Here is a 13431-nt window from a genome sequence, read left to right as displayed (position 1 = left end):
AAGCAGATATCAATCTGAGATTTACGTTGTTGTTTTGAGGCCGCTATCGCCTTTCTGGCGGCGTTGTGAAACAGACCAACGGTCGTAGATGGAAGCTAAAACTCCATTTACTGAAACAGCGTCAGATAAAGAAACTGCGAAGCTCCGGTTTACGTCTACGTTACGCCATCTTCTGGTAGGAAAAGGAAGACTTCTTCTGCGATCATATTCCCATGACTATAATGATAAACATTCTTCATGAAACTGTTCTTGGTGCTCATTCTTGAGCTTCACGGTTTCACATATGAGTAGTTATGACGAATGCAACGCATTGACTCCATCTTTATTGAATACGGTGGTATGTATGTGTATATTTACCATCAGCAAAACTACGGACGACACAATGTGTATTTCTCGTCTACTTCTTCTTCAGCAATACATGTAATTCGTATGAAGCCTGTATAGTGTTCCTCGGTCTCTCGATATGTCTTCTAGTTAGGTTAATTCTGTAAGTCATGGCCATTCTTTGGGTATGTTAATTTCGTATTCTTCATTTAGGTGTCTCTGCTTACAGCTCTTAGTGCATTGTTTCGCTATTCGTCTGGTCTACTTCTGAGTAACAACTTGTTCGTCTGTGAAATTGCAGTTTTGCACTTCGTATTTTTTTGACACTCTATTTATAGATACTGACCATTCACCCCGATGATAAATATCTTCGAGAGTCACAGTTTTACAAAATTTTTACTGTCGTATCCTCTTTTACAATGCGTTATGGATGAGGTCACATGCATTTTGAAACTCATCCGCGTTTAAATCTAGATTTTTGATACTGCAAACTGGTAGAAGACGACGTGGGAGAACATTAGTTTGAGTTCCGGGGAAATGTAGGAACACACCCTACGACGTAATAATAAATGATAAACTAAAGAAAGGCAAACTATGTTTATGGCATTTGCAGATATAGAAATAGCTTTCAGAAACATTGAAAGGAATACGCTCTGAAATTCTGAAGATAGTAGTGGTAAAAAACAGGAAGCAAAAGGCTATTCGCAGCTTGTACAGAAAACAGACTTCAGTTATAAGAGTCGAAGGGCATGAAACGATGGCAGTAGTCGAGAACGGATTGAGTCGGGGTTGTAGCCTCTCTCCGATAGTATTCCATGTGTGCACTGAGCAAGCAGTAAAGGAAACCAAGAACAGACATTTCACAAAGTAACTGAAATTCTGGGAAAATAAGTAAAACGTGTCCGGTTTGTTGATGATGTAATTCTGGTTCAGACGGCAAAGACTTGGAACAGCAGTTGAACGGAATGGATAGGTATAAAATGAGTGCAGTGAGAATGTAAAATGCATACTGGGAACAGTAAGAAAATCGTTTGACAAAAAAGATACGTTTTATTAACATTGAATATAAATTTCAGGACTGAGTTGTAATTGCTGAAGGTACACTATGTGATTAAAAGTATCCGGAAACCCACAAAAACATACGTTCTTCATATTAGGTGCATGGTCCTGCCGCCTAATTCCAGGTTCTCCATATCAGCGACCTCAGTAGTCATTAGACATCGTGAGAGAGCAGAATAGGGCGCTAAGTGGAACTCAGGGACTTCGAACGTCCTCAGGTGATTGGGTGTCACTTGTGTCAAACGTCTGTACGCGATATTTCCAGTCTTCTAAACATCCCTGGGTCCACTGTTTCAGATGTGATAGTGAAGTGGAAATGTGAAGGGACATGTGCAGCACAAAAGCGTACGGGCCGACCTCTGATTAATATACAATATATTTGGGATGTTTTGGAACGCCGACTTCGTGCCAGGCCTCATCGACCGACATCGATAACTCTCCTCAGTGCAGCACTCCGTGAAGAATGGGCTGCCATTCCCCAAGAAATCTTCCAGCACCTGATCGAACGTATGACTGCGAGAGTGGAAGCTGTCATCAAGGCTACGGGTGGGTCAGCATCGTATTGAATTGCAGCATTACCGATGGAGGGCGCCACGAACTTGTAAGTCATTTTCACTTTTGATCACATAGTATATTTTCATGGAGTGTAGCCTCATACGAAAGTGAAACACGAACAGTCCAGACAAGAAGAGAACAGAAGATTCTAAAATGTGGTGTTACAGAAGGTTGATGAAGTTGATATGGGTATATCGAATAACTAATGAAGATCTTCTGAATCGAATCGCGGATACAAGAGGTTTATACCACTAGATAATAACAAGAACGGAACAATTTATAAGGCACATTCTGAAGCTTTAAGGAATCGTCAGTTTGATAATGGAGGGATGAGTGAGGGTAAATATTGTAGAGGGAGACCAAATGGATGTAGGTGGCAGTATTTCTGCACAGATGAGGAGGCTTGCATGGGATGGTCTGGCTGGAGGGCTGGAAAAAACCATTCTTCGCACTGGAGACCATAATAACATACTGAAATCCACACAGCCACCTTGGCTCCATGCCCTTGCTGATATCGATCCATCAAACCTGAGACTAAGAGCTAACTGCCCACGTTTACAGATTGGTATCCCGGTGTAAGGGAGTGCGCTTACTGAAGCGAAATGATAGGTCACGCTGCGTAGTGAGCAACGCAGGACAATGCGAGCACTGGCCGGCTGGCATTAGGCACCGGGCATGTGTGTACCAGAATGCCACGTCACTGCCAAATGAACGTGCCAAGCTGCAATTCTACCACGTGACACGTCCGATGCTGTGATAGTCGACAAATGTTTTATATTTGACGTTACGATTGCCTCTTGAGCATTGAAAATGAAAAATGGTCTTCATCATCTGTTGCATTAGTCTTGTATAGAAATACGTGCGTATTTACGGTCGCAGCAGTGTCCGATTCGTCAACAGAAGTGATAAAGATAAATCATGAGATCGGTACTTAAAATTCGGCGGAGCAGACTTATTGAAGGGAAATGTTTGCTGTTGCTGTCCCATAATCACCACGAGCGACGCCTTCACCGACATTCTGATCGCTGACAAATAGATAAGCTGATAAGCTGATATTTTCGGCTGTCAAACGATGCAGACATTTCGACACTGTCACAGACAGTAAGATTCGGCGGCCTGAATGCTACTGTACGAAAGATCCCCGAATGAATTCAATTTACACGGTTCAACCATCCTGTTACTTGAACGGAAATTTTAGTGCCTTGAAAGGAGATTATGGAACGGATATCAACAAAATCAAAAGAAGAGAAATGAAATGTGGTTAAACTGAATAAAGCTATCCTATTTGAATAGGAAATTACTGATGATGGCCGAAGTATAGAGAGGATACAAACTGCATACTAGCCACTGAAAAATATGAATTTTTAAAATAGAATTTAAATTTAACTGTGAGGAAGAGTTTCTGGGCGTATTTGTCTCGGGTGTATCATTGTCGGAGAGTAAATCGTGGACAATAAGCGGTTTAGACGAGAATAGAATAGAAGCTCTTAAAATCTGGTACTATAGATGAATGGTGAAGACTAGATGAGCAGATCAGGTAATTAATGATGAGGTACTAAATCGAACAGAAAAAAAAGAAAAAAAAATTCGTGTCACAACTTGACTAAAGTATGGGACCAATTGATAGGACACATCCTGTGGAATCAAAGAATAGTTGTTTTCGTTACAGAGGGAAGTTTAGGGGGTAGAAATTGTAGAGGGAGACATAGGAATGAATAGAGTAAGCAGGTGGAAACGGATGTATGTAACAAGAATTGTATACAGGTGGATAGGGTTGCACAGGATACATTAGCATGGAGAGTTACATCAAGCCAATCTTCAGTCGGAGGATCACAATAACAATAACAACTATATTCTGCTAATAATAATACGTAGATTAACAACTAGAAATAATCATGATATATCCATCGCTGTGGCTCAGTGGGCTGCGTATCTTACTGCCCTGCGAAATGCGATGATTCATTTCCCTGTACTGTCAAGGATTTGCATGGGAGGAACGGAACGGTGTCTGAACTGCTCGTGATGCCAGTTGGGGAGATGCTTGAATGAGAAGTAGCGGCCACAAGGTCTAGGAAACTGACGTTGGCCTGGAGAGGAATGATGGCGGCCGGCACTGCCGGAGTGCGGAGCCCATCAGTTAAAAAAATTAATTTTTAGATATGTATTGTTTATCGAAAACCTGTTAACGGGAACATATATTCAAGCGTAAAGTGAGTATTAAGTGAAAAATAACAGAAGCCAACTGGGGAAAATGTAAGGAAACAGGTCGAAGAAACCTCGAAACTGCAGAGAGCAATTTACCAGAGAAAGAAGCACACCAAATTTCAATAAATGCTATGGAAGCTGCAGCAGATACCAGCACTGAAAAGAAAAAAGTCCCTTCCGTAGTGGAATCCCGAAAGCTTTAGAGAAGTTGAAAAACGCCGACATACTCTGGAAACCTTATGCCAGAATCCTAACTTGGAAAATTATTCGGAATAGAGAAAAGTACATAAGCGTGTAAGCAAATTAAAGGAAAAGAAACGGAAAACTGGATTAATTTTGTTCTTCACTCAACAGAATGACCAGGATGATCAATATTTGGTATAAAACAGAGGATTTTAGAAAGAGCCGACTGCCATACACTTTTTCTACAAAAACTTGATGGATTTATCGATAAGCTTGCTCCTCCAGCGGTCCCATTCCAACACTATGCACCTCCAGCTGAAGATAACTATCGTCATATGTCGCTTTTTCCATTCTCTAAAGAATGATACTAAGTCATTGTATGAAGTTTTACTGGTATTGACTACATAAATTATTCAATGTTTGAGAATGTGCCCGTAGAAGCAAAAGATTTGCTCTTGTTCATTGTTAATCAGTGCTGGATGAAACAGGACCTATTGGAAACTTGGAAGACGCAGGTTATAAACCAGTACTGAAAAATGAAAAACATCCTAATATCTCTTCTACCTATCGACCGATCGCGTTGTCGTCTTATGTAGCAAAAACGCTGGAGCTAACGGGTAAAATGACGTTGGAATGGTGGCTCGAAAAATGTAATTTAGTGTCTCGCCGGCCGGCCGGTGTGGACGAGTGGTTCTAGGTGCTACAGTCTGGAACCATGCGACCGCTACGGTCGCAGGTTCGAATCCTGCCTCGGGCATGGATGTGTGTGACGTCCTTAGGTTAGTTAGGTTCAAGTAGTTCTAAGTTCTAGGGGACTGATGACCTCAGAAGTTAAGTCCCATAGTGCTCAGAGCCATTTGAACCATTTGAATGTCTCGCCACTTTTATTGACCTTAAGCAGTTTATGATCATATGTAAATACCGATTCTCTTGAGCAAGCTGACCAATTTTAGAATACCTTCGAGGATGACATATGTCATCAGTTACCTGGTCTCTCAAAGAACAAGCTATATCAGAAAGGAAACATGCTCCGTCCGTTTCTTGTCTCTCACAGTGTACGCCATGTGCGCCATGTGCGATTTTAAGCCCCCTATTGTATAATCTGTATACTTATGATTTAAAGCGAATAATCACTCTCGCGACGAAAATTTTACAACATACAGACGATGTTTGTGTTTATTCAACAGCAGACTCATATCTTCCGGTTAAAACGGAATAACTTACAGCTACAGAACACATGGATGAATGTCTGTCCAACAATGGGCTGGAGATCTCTGCTAAGAAATCCTTGATAGTATCTTTTTACAAAGCGAACACTGTTCGCATTTTTGATCACGTCACATGGGGAAAGCATACTTCACGGCTAAAATCTCATGCTAGATTCCTCGGAATGATATTTCTCTTTCAGCTCAGCTGGGCCCCTAACATACAGTCTATTGTTAATAAACGCGAGAAAGGATTAAATGTAATTCGCTCTCCCAGCCGTGTACGGTCGGGAGTGCATCAAGTATTCTGCTCATAATGTACTGAGCGATTAATCGATCTAAACTGGACTAAGGTTGCATGCTGTATCAGAATGTGCCTAAGATTTACCTCTCCACATTATTCTTAAGTTTATGACCATTCGTACCTGTATTGGAGCCATGCGTTCGACACCTACAAATGCTGTGTGGAGTAATGAGAGATGCCCTTCAGCATTTCACGTAAAGTATTCTGTTATACATTCTATGCGATGTTCTTCGCATTTCCATTTATTTGAATATGATCTTGACACACTCAGCTGCCAGATTCCAGTCTATTATTATAATATGATAACCTTGATGAATGTTAAAGTAAATAGCAGAATTAATTGTCTCGGTGAAGCTCAGTTGCCTGGTTACATTTGCATATATACTGACGGATCCGAAATTCCTCGGAAGTAATATACTGGTAGTGCTTTTATATACTTCAGATCCAAATCATTAAAGCTTCAGCTTCTCCTCGGAGATTGTGGCAGTTTTACAAGCAATTAAATATGTATCTTCAACTTCCTTGTTAAAAATATCGAACGTGTCCGACTACCAGAGTGTTGTTAAAGTATCCAGTACCGAAGATGGAATAATACAACCAACAGTTATAGTTTGGATGTGTCACTAGAATATGTTCGCTCTAAACGGAGGGAGCAGACTGTCCTTCTCCTGTGGTTGCAGTCACACACATTCGCTACGATGAGGAAGTTGACGTCTTAGCGAAGCAAGTTACATCTATAGGAACGTTCTCAATTTGAAATTATCCTATACAGACTACTTACGTGAAGTCAAGAGCCACGGAAAACAGCAATGGCGAGACATATGGAATGTATCTCAACAAAAGAAAGGTGGATATAATGTGGCACTTATGAGACCGCATTTGAACCGATCTATGATTTCCACCATCATTCGACTTCGCTTTACCCATGCCTTCTGTATATCTGTACAGAAACAACATTTACGAACCTCCTGCATGTGAGTGTGATTCCCGTTCAGAAGCTGATGTGAACCACATCTTGTTTTCGTTTTCCAAATTTGACAATGAACGATCAGAATTTCTGAAGACTGATCAGTACGGGTTACCTCTTCATGGAAAATTTGTAGGACTCATGTGTCTAGTTTACTTATCATTCTGAAACTTCCTGGCAGATTAAAACTGTGTGCCCGACCGAGACTCGAACTCGGGACCTTTGCCTTTAGCGGGCAAGTACTCTACCACCTGAGCTACCGAAGCACGACTCACGCCCAGTACCCACAGCTTTACTTCTGCAAGTAGTTAACGGAAACATAAGTTCAGCTTTAAAGTTGGTATTAACGCCAAAAATTATCATTAGTCCGAAAGAACAGATACCACGCATTCATATAATTGATTCGCCTCGGACATGTTCGAAAGAACAGGCACCACGCATTTATATAACTGATTCGCCTCGGTGGGGAATGAATCGGCAACCTTCAGTGCGGATACAGGTTTACATTCTACCGCCAGGGGGACTCTAAAGTTAGCGAGTATAGAGGACATCGACGGCGACTACGGATAAGTGGCGCTACGTGAGAATGTGAGTCGGCCTGAGAGTGTACCGAGATAGTCCGCTCATTTGCGATAAGCACTGCGTCGGTGTGGCGCAGTGTCTAACGCAGCTGCCTAGCAAGCTGCAGATCCCGGATTCGAGTCACAGTCTGGCACAGATTTTCAGTCGTCGCCGCGGATTTCCATAACGTCGCCATGTAACTGATATCATTACTTCACTTTCATTTCCTTTATCCCCATCTACCTTCAGTTTACATTATGGTTAGATTAGATGATGACGTGAATGAAAGTGAAGATGAGTGCAGGATCCGTTGAACGGCATGAACAGCGTAATGAGCACATAAATGGATCAGTAGTAAACTGAAGAGAGCCCAAAGTAGTAAGGATTAACAGAAAAGAGATTAGCAATGAACTTAACACATCAAAACGGAGGTGGGAAAGGGGGGGGGGGGGACGGCACGAAGCAGACCACGTGAAAGGATTCTGCTACAACAGTTAACAGGCGAAACAAGGTGGACATAAAGAAACAGATTAGCTTGGAGGAAGATGACATTCATGGAAAAAGTATATGTTAATACAAAAGATAGGTCTCAATTTGAAGAAGAAATTTCTGGGAAAGTACGTCTGGAGCACAGCGTGCTATAGTAGTGAATCGTCGACTGTGGGAAACAGAACGGAAAAGAATCGAAACGTTAAAGATATGGTGCTATGAAAGGATATTGTAAATTAGGTGCACTGATAGGAAGAGAAATGAGGAGTTGCTCGGTAGAATGAGCGAGGAAAGCTAAAGGAGGAATACATTGATAAGAAGAAGAACACTGAAGCAAGAAAGATTAACGTCCCGTCGGCAGCGTGGTCATTAAAGGATTACGAAAATATGGGTAAGGTAATCAGACACGCCCTTTTCAAAGGAACCATCCAGTCATTTGCTGGAACGATTTAGAGAAATCATGAAAAACCTAAATCTCGATGGCCGGACGCGAATTTAGTCTGTCGTCCTATAATGCGAGTCCCGCTGGGCCACCTCGCTCGGTTACTTGCGTTGAGACAGCAAAGAATTACTTGCATGGTCAGTGGTACCAGAGGGAGCTGTACAGAGTAAAAACTGTAGAGGAAGAAGGAGAATGGACTATATTCAACAAGTAACTGAGGGCACCGGATGCAAGTTACACACTCGGATGGAGAGATTATCACATGAGAAGAATTTTTGGCGGGCCGCATAAAACCAGTCAGAAGATAATGACTTCAAACCCTCTAAAAAAAGTTAATTTACCATGTTTACCTCTGACGATTATGATGGTTGGCATTAGTCAAGTATAATGAAGAAAGGCACCATCTGACTCACGTGGTACCTTTTCTAAGAGTAACCTCTTTCACACTTTCTTACAGGTCACCCTCAGATCTAGACATCCAGTTACTAAGTAGTGTAGCTTGCCATCAGAACGAAGAGTCACTTAATCTGTGATGACATGATGTCTCCTTAAGAGATTGCTCTCAGTTCCGAATTTCCCACCGTCTTAACAATGGAAGGTGCAACACTGATTCTTCAGTTTATTAAAACAAGCTGGGACGATGTCTTATTTTTCAGGGACAGTCACTTCGCAAATTGAGTCGGAAGGTTTCTTAAAACCTATGACTTCGAGGTTATTCATACTCAGTTCTCCGCCCACTGTATCGTTCAAGATTTTTACTGGACCACTGTACCGTATCAACTACCAAAACTAGTTCGTATGAAAAAAGTTTGGTCTTACCTATTGAATACATATATTTGTATAACAATATCTGTTCAGATAATGTTGGAAGGTATGCCGCAAGTACATGAAAAATTTATCAGAAAACTGCAACACAGGAGCGTCTTAAGTAAAACAGTTTGCTGGTAATCGGTACTCTTTTTCAGTCAATAGACTTTAGTGAAAAAGAGATCTGATGTACCGACTAGCTACAAAGAGCACAACGTAAGACATAGCACAAGTGTAATTAGTGACTGGTGGCTTCTTCAAAAATGGCTCTGAGCACTATGGGACTTAATATCTGAGGTCATCAGTCCCCTAGAACTTGGAACTACTTAAACCTAACTAACCTAAGAACATCACACACATCCGTGCCCGAGGCAGGATTCGAACCTGCGACCGCAGCGGTTACGCGGTTCCGGACTGAAGCTCCTAGAACCGCTCGGCCACCGCAGCCAGTGGTTGCTTCTTCGTTTCTTAAAGGAAGCTGACATTTTATTTCTCTCTCTCACGAGATCTCTGTGGTTATCGTTTATTTGCGTGTGGTAGGTAAAAGAAACTGATAACTCTCTATATCCAGGGGTGCTGTCATTCCTTGCCTCTTCCACCTGCAGTTTCCTGAGACGGCAGGAAGCGATCATCAGCAGGGCTGAAAGCGACACCGGGGACAACACCGCCTGCCACCTCTCGGGGCGCGCCTCTTCCCAGATGAAGCAATTATTTAGAAGAGACCAGTAATGGAGAAGCGATGAGATGCTGTAGCGCCGCCGTCTTTGGCGAATGATTCGTTCTGGGCGGGGGAAAATCTCAATTTGTTTGCTCCGATGAGGGTACGGGCATCGATTTCACGATAAGGTCGGAATGAAATTATTTCCGCGCAAGAGGGACAGGAGTGGCGACGTAACAACCTCACCGGCGACAGCGTTTGGCAAGTTCATCCGACGAAAAGCGTGAGTTTCCTCGTTAGTCGACGTCGCAATAGCAAAAGAATTGCACTTAAATGGAGCACGGTGCTAGGAAGTAGGAAAATAATGGCTTCATCTTAAAGGATTAAGGGGGGATTTCCTTAACCGTTCCTTTCCTACATCTGCAGGGGGTGGACAAAAATGTGGAGAGGCCGGAAACAAGACACACTGCCAAGTCAAATACGGTGTAGGAAAACCGTTGGCATTCAAAACAGCTTTCGGTCGTCTTACAATAGATAAACAGAGATCCTACACAATTGTTACAAAAGACTGGCAAATTCAGGCACCGATGATGGATGCTAATAGCGATCACGAAAACTTCTCTCCAAAGTAGACTACAAACGCTCAATAATATTGTGATTACGTGACTGTCGTGGGTAGGGGTTACTTGTTGACGGCTAATCGTGTAACCAGACAATAATGTGACATTCCAAGAAATGAAATGATAATTAAATCAAGACCGTAAACTGTCGACAAGCGTTGATATACATAACGGGGACAGCTGAAAATGTGTGCCCCGACCGAGACTCGAACCCGGGATCTCCTGCTTACATGGCAGACGCTCTAGCCATCTGAGCCACCGAGGGCACAGAGGATAGTGCGACAGTAGGTATTTGTTCCTTGCACGCTCCCCGTGAGACCCACATTCCCGACTTAATGTCCGCACACTACATTCGTAGTGCCCCTACCCGTTACACTCATTACTCGCGGCAGACAACCTTACCGAGTCCCGTAAGAGTTCGGGCAATGCGTGTGCATCCGCACAGAAGGAGGTCAATGGCCGGTTAGCCTTAACTATATGAAGATGGTATCTGTTCTGTGCCTTCGGTGGCTCAGATGGATAGAGCGTCTGCCATGTAAGCCAGAGATGCCGGGTTCGACTCCCGGTCGGGGCAGACATTTTCAACTGTCTTTGTTGATGTATATCAACGCCTGTTGACAGTTTAGGGTCTTGATTTACTTATCATTTCATTCAAAGAGAGCTGCATGGTCACCGGTGGTATCTGTTCTTTCGGACATGTCAGAAATAACAGATATCATCTTCATACATGAATGTAGTATGTGGACATTAAGTCGGGAATGTAGATCTCACGGGGAGCGTGCAAGGGTTAAATCCCTGTAGTGGCAGAACAGATACCATTTTCATATATTCTACGGAAAGTTTCGTAGTACCTTACATTTCTACATGTTTGGGGTTAATTCAGTACCTACACCAACTGTAGAGATCAGAAATGAGCTCCGTACACTCGCCAGCGCGTCCTGGGACGTCATGTTCGAACTCGCCGTCTCTGTGTGCCCACAGAGTCGATTCGTGAGCCTCCACCGCAGACCACTCGCCAATGACTCGCTCAGAAAGGGAGCGAGCACATGAGTTCGCAACCGTAACCGTGGACTCGCGACTCTCCCGCTACATACGCATCCGCTTTTGAAGAAACTTCCGCCATTAAACTTTAAATTACTAACCATTTATCTCACCCAATCGTGATCTCGGCAATATAGCCATTCACAGGGGCAAGTTGAAATGTCACAAAATGTCTGGCCTGCCTAAATGCCAGAAGCATGTTAACAGGGCTTGGCAAATAAAAAAGGCCCCGACGAATGGTTACCATTGGACGTCCGCCACAGAATCCACACTGGTTCAGAGCATACTGTGGGCAATGTAGTGTGAATGGAGCAGTGCAAAGGGTACGATGGTACTCTCAGTGGAGCAGCGGGTGTTTGTTGTGGAAATTTACGTGAAAACGTGCTCGTGGAAACTGTGTACTCAGTTGTTTACTGAGAAATTTTGTCGTGTCAAAGTGACAGAAAAGATTGGCTATTAAACACTTATTCTGAGCCCGCATCTCGTGGTCGTGCGGTAGCGTTCTCGCTTCCCACGCCCGGGTTCCCGGGTTCGATTCCCGGCGGGGTCAGGGATTTTCTCTGCCTCGTGATGGCTGGGTGTTGTGTGCTGTCCTTAGGTTAGTTAGGTTTAAGTAGTTCTAATTCTAGGGGACTGATGACAGTAGCAGTTAAGTCCCATAGTGCTCAGAGCCATTTTTGAACTTATTCTGAAAATGGCGACAGGATCCCTTCTGAACAAGTCAAAAAACATCCCGAAACGTCTAAACCTGCCCGCACACCAGAAAATGCGGCTGCAGTTTTTCAGAAATGATTCAGAGTGATACCGAGTCAAATCGATGCTGTCACACGAGACTGCAATATCACGTCGATGATGCGGACGAATACTCCACACCGACCTGCACATGCATCCCTAATGAATGTCTTGTTTTTCATGCATTAAAACCAGCAGGTGCTCCTCAGCGTTTCCAGTTTTGTGAGCGGCTGCTCACAGAGATTGCAATGAATGGCTTGGACACAGATCTGTTCTTTATGTCTGATGAAGCCTGGTTTCACTTCTATGGTTATGTCATCTCACAGAATCACAGGTTCTGGGCAGTGGAGAATCCGCATCACTTCCACGAAACACCATTGCATGATCAGAAGGTTGGGATTTGGTGTGCAGTGTCTGCATGCCGCATTATTGGTCCCGTCCGCATTACATTGGCATCATTTTGGAAGCAACTGCTCATACAGCCGACCGAACTTTGGAGCACATTTACACAGTCTTCACGCCTGACAGAGTTGTTGGCAGAGATAAGTCTGGTCACAGCCCTAGCTGGCCACCCAGGTCATCTGACTGTCAACATGCGATTAATTTGTGTGGGGAGCCCTCAGTCTAAGGTGTATCGCAACAACCCTCATAGTCTTCAAAAACTGCAGCAGAACGTTTCGGATGAGATGGCAGCAATTCCAGCATCCAGCTTCGATCCGCCTTTAACAACTTGCTGAGCAGGGGCCAAGAGTGCCAAGAGATGAATGGTTGTCACTTCCAACGTCTACTATAGTCAGGTTATTACTGTATTTCCTCACCTCTGCTGTGTTTCTTTGTGTCCTGGAGCTCTGTTCTTCGGGCCACTTTTGATTGCCACACCTTGTATAACAACATAACGACTGATCGCTTAGCAGTGAATATTGTTCTGTTTGTACACACATTTATACACATAAAATATTTTCGAAGGCTGCTGTAAATTTATCTCAATATTTGATATCTATTGACAGCATGTTTAGCAATGACGTTAATGTATACATTCTTTCTGGGCGTTACCGAGTCTGTAACGACAGTACCAGACATCAGGATGAAGTTCAATCTCTAGATGGTAATTAATTATTAATATAAAATCCAAAAATTAATTATAAGTACGCAATTTGCTGTTAGCACATAAACGCAATCTGCCACTGCCAAATAATATAGAAATAGAGCACTTTTCTGTCTCAGGAATATAACAGTGATATTTCTCAGTGCCCAGTTTTCGTTTTATGCAGCGTATGCG

General features: G+C 43.1%; 1 protein-coding gene and 1 non-coding gene across 3 annotated transcripts in view; both read right to left on the bottom strand.

The window, feature by feature from the left end:
- LOC126175555 (slit homolog 2 protein) overlaps window positions 1-13431 on the bottom strand; it is a 632187-nt gene that overhangs the window by 419727 nt on the left and 199029 nt on the right. The gene's annotated exons all lie outside the window — the stretch shown is intronic.
- Trnat-ugu (transfer RNA threonine (anticodon UGU)) lies at window positions 10571-10645 on the bottom strand. Its single transcript has one exon. It is a non-coding gene; the product is annotated as a tRNA-Thr (tRNA).

Source organism: Schistocerca cancellata, chromosome 3, assembly GCF_023864275.1.
Source record: "Schistocerca cancellata isolate TAMUIC-IGC-003103 chromosome 3, iqSchCanc2.1, whole genome shotgun sequence".
Taxonomy (NCBI): domain Eukaryota; kingdom Metazoa; phylum Arthropoda; class Insecta; order Orthoptera; family Acrididae; genus Schistocerca; species Schistocerca cancellata.
Note: the sequence above shows the minus strand (reverse complement) of the source record. Positions and strands in the feature narration are given on the sequence as shown.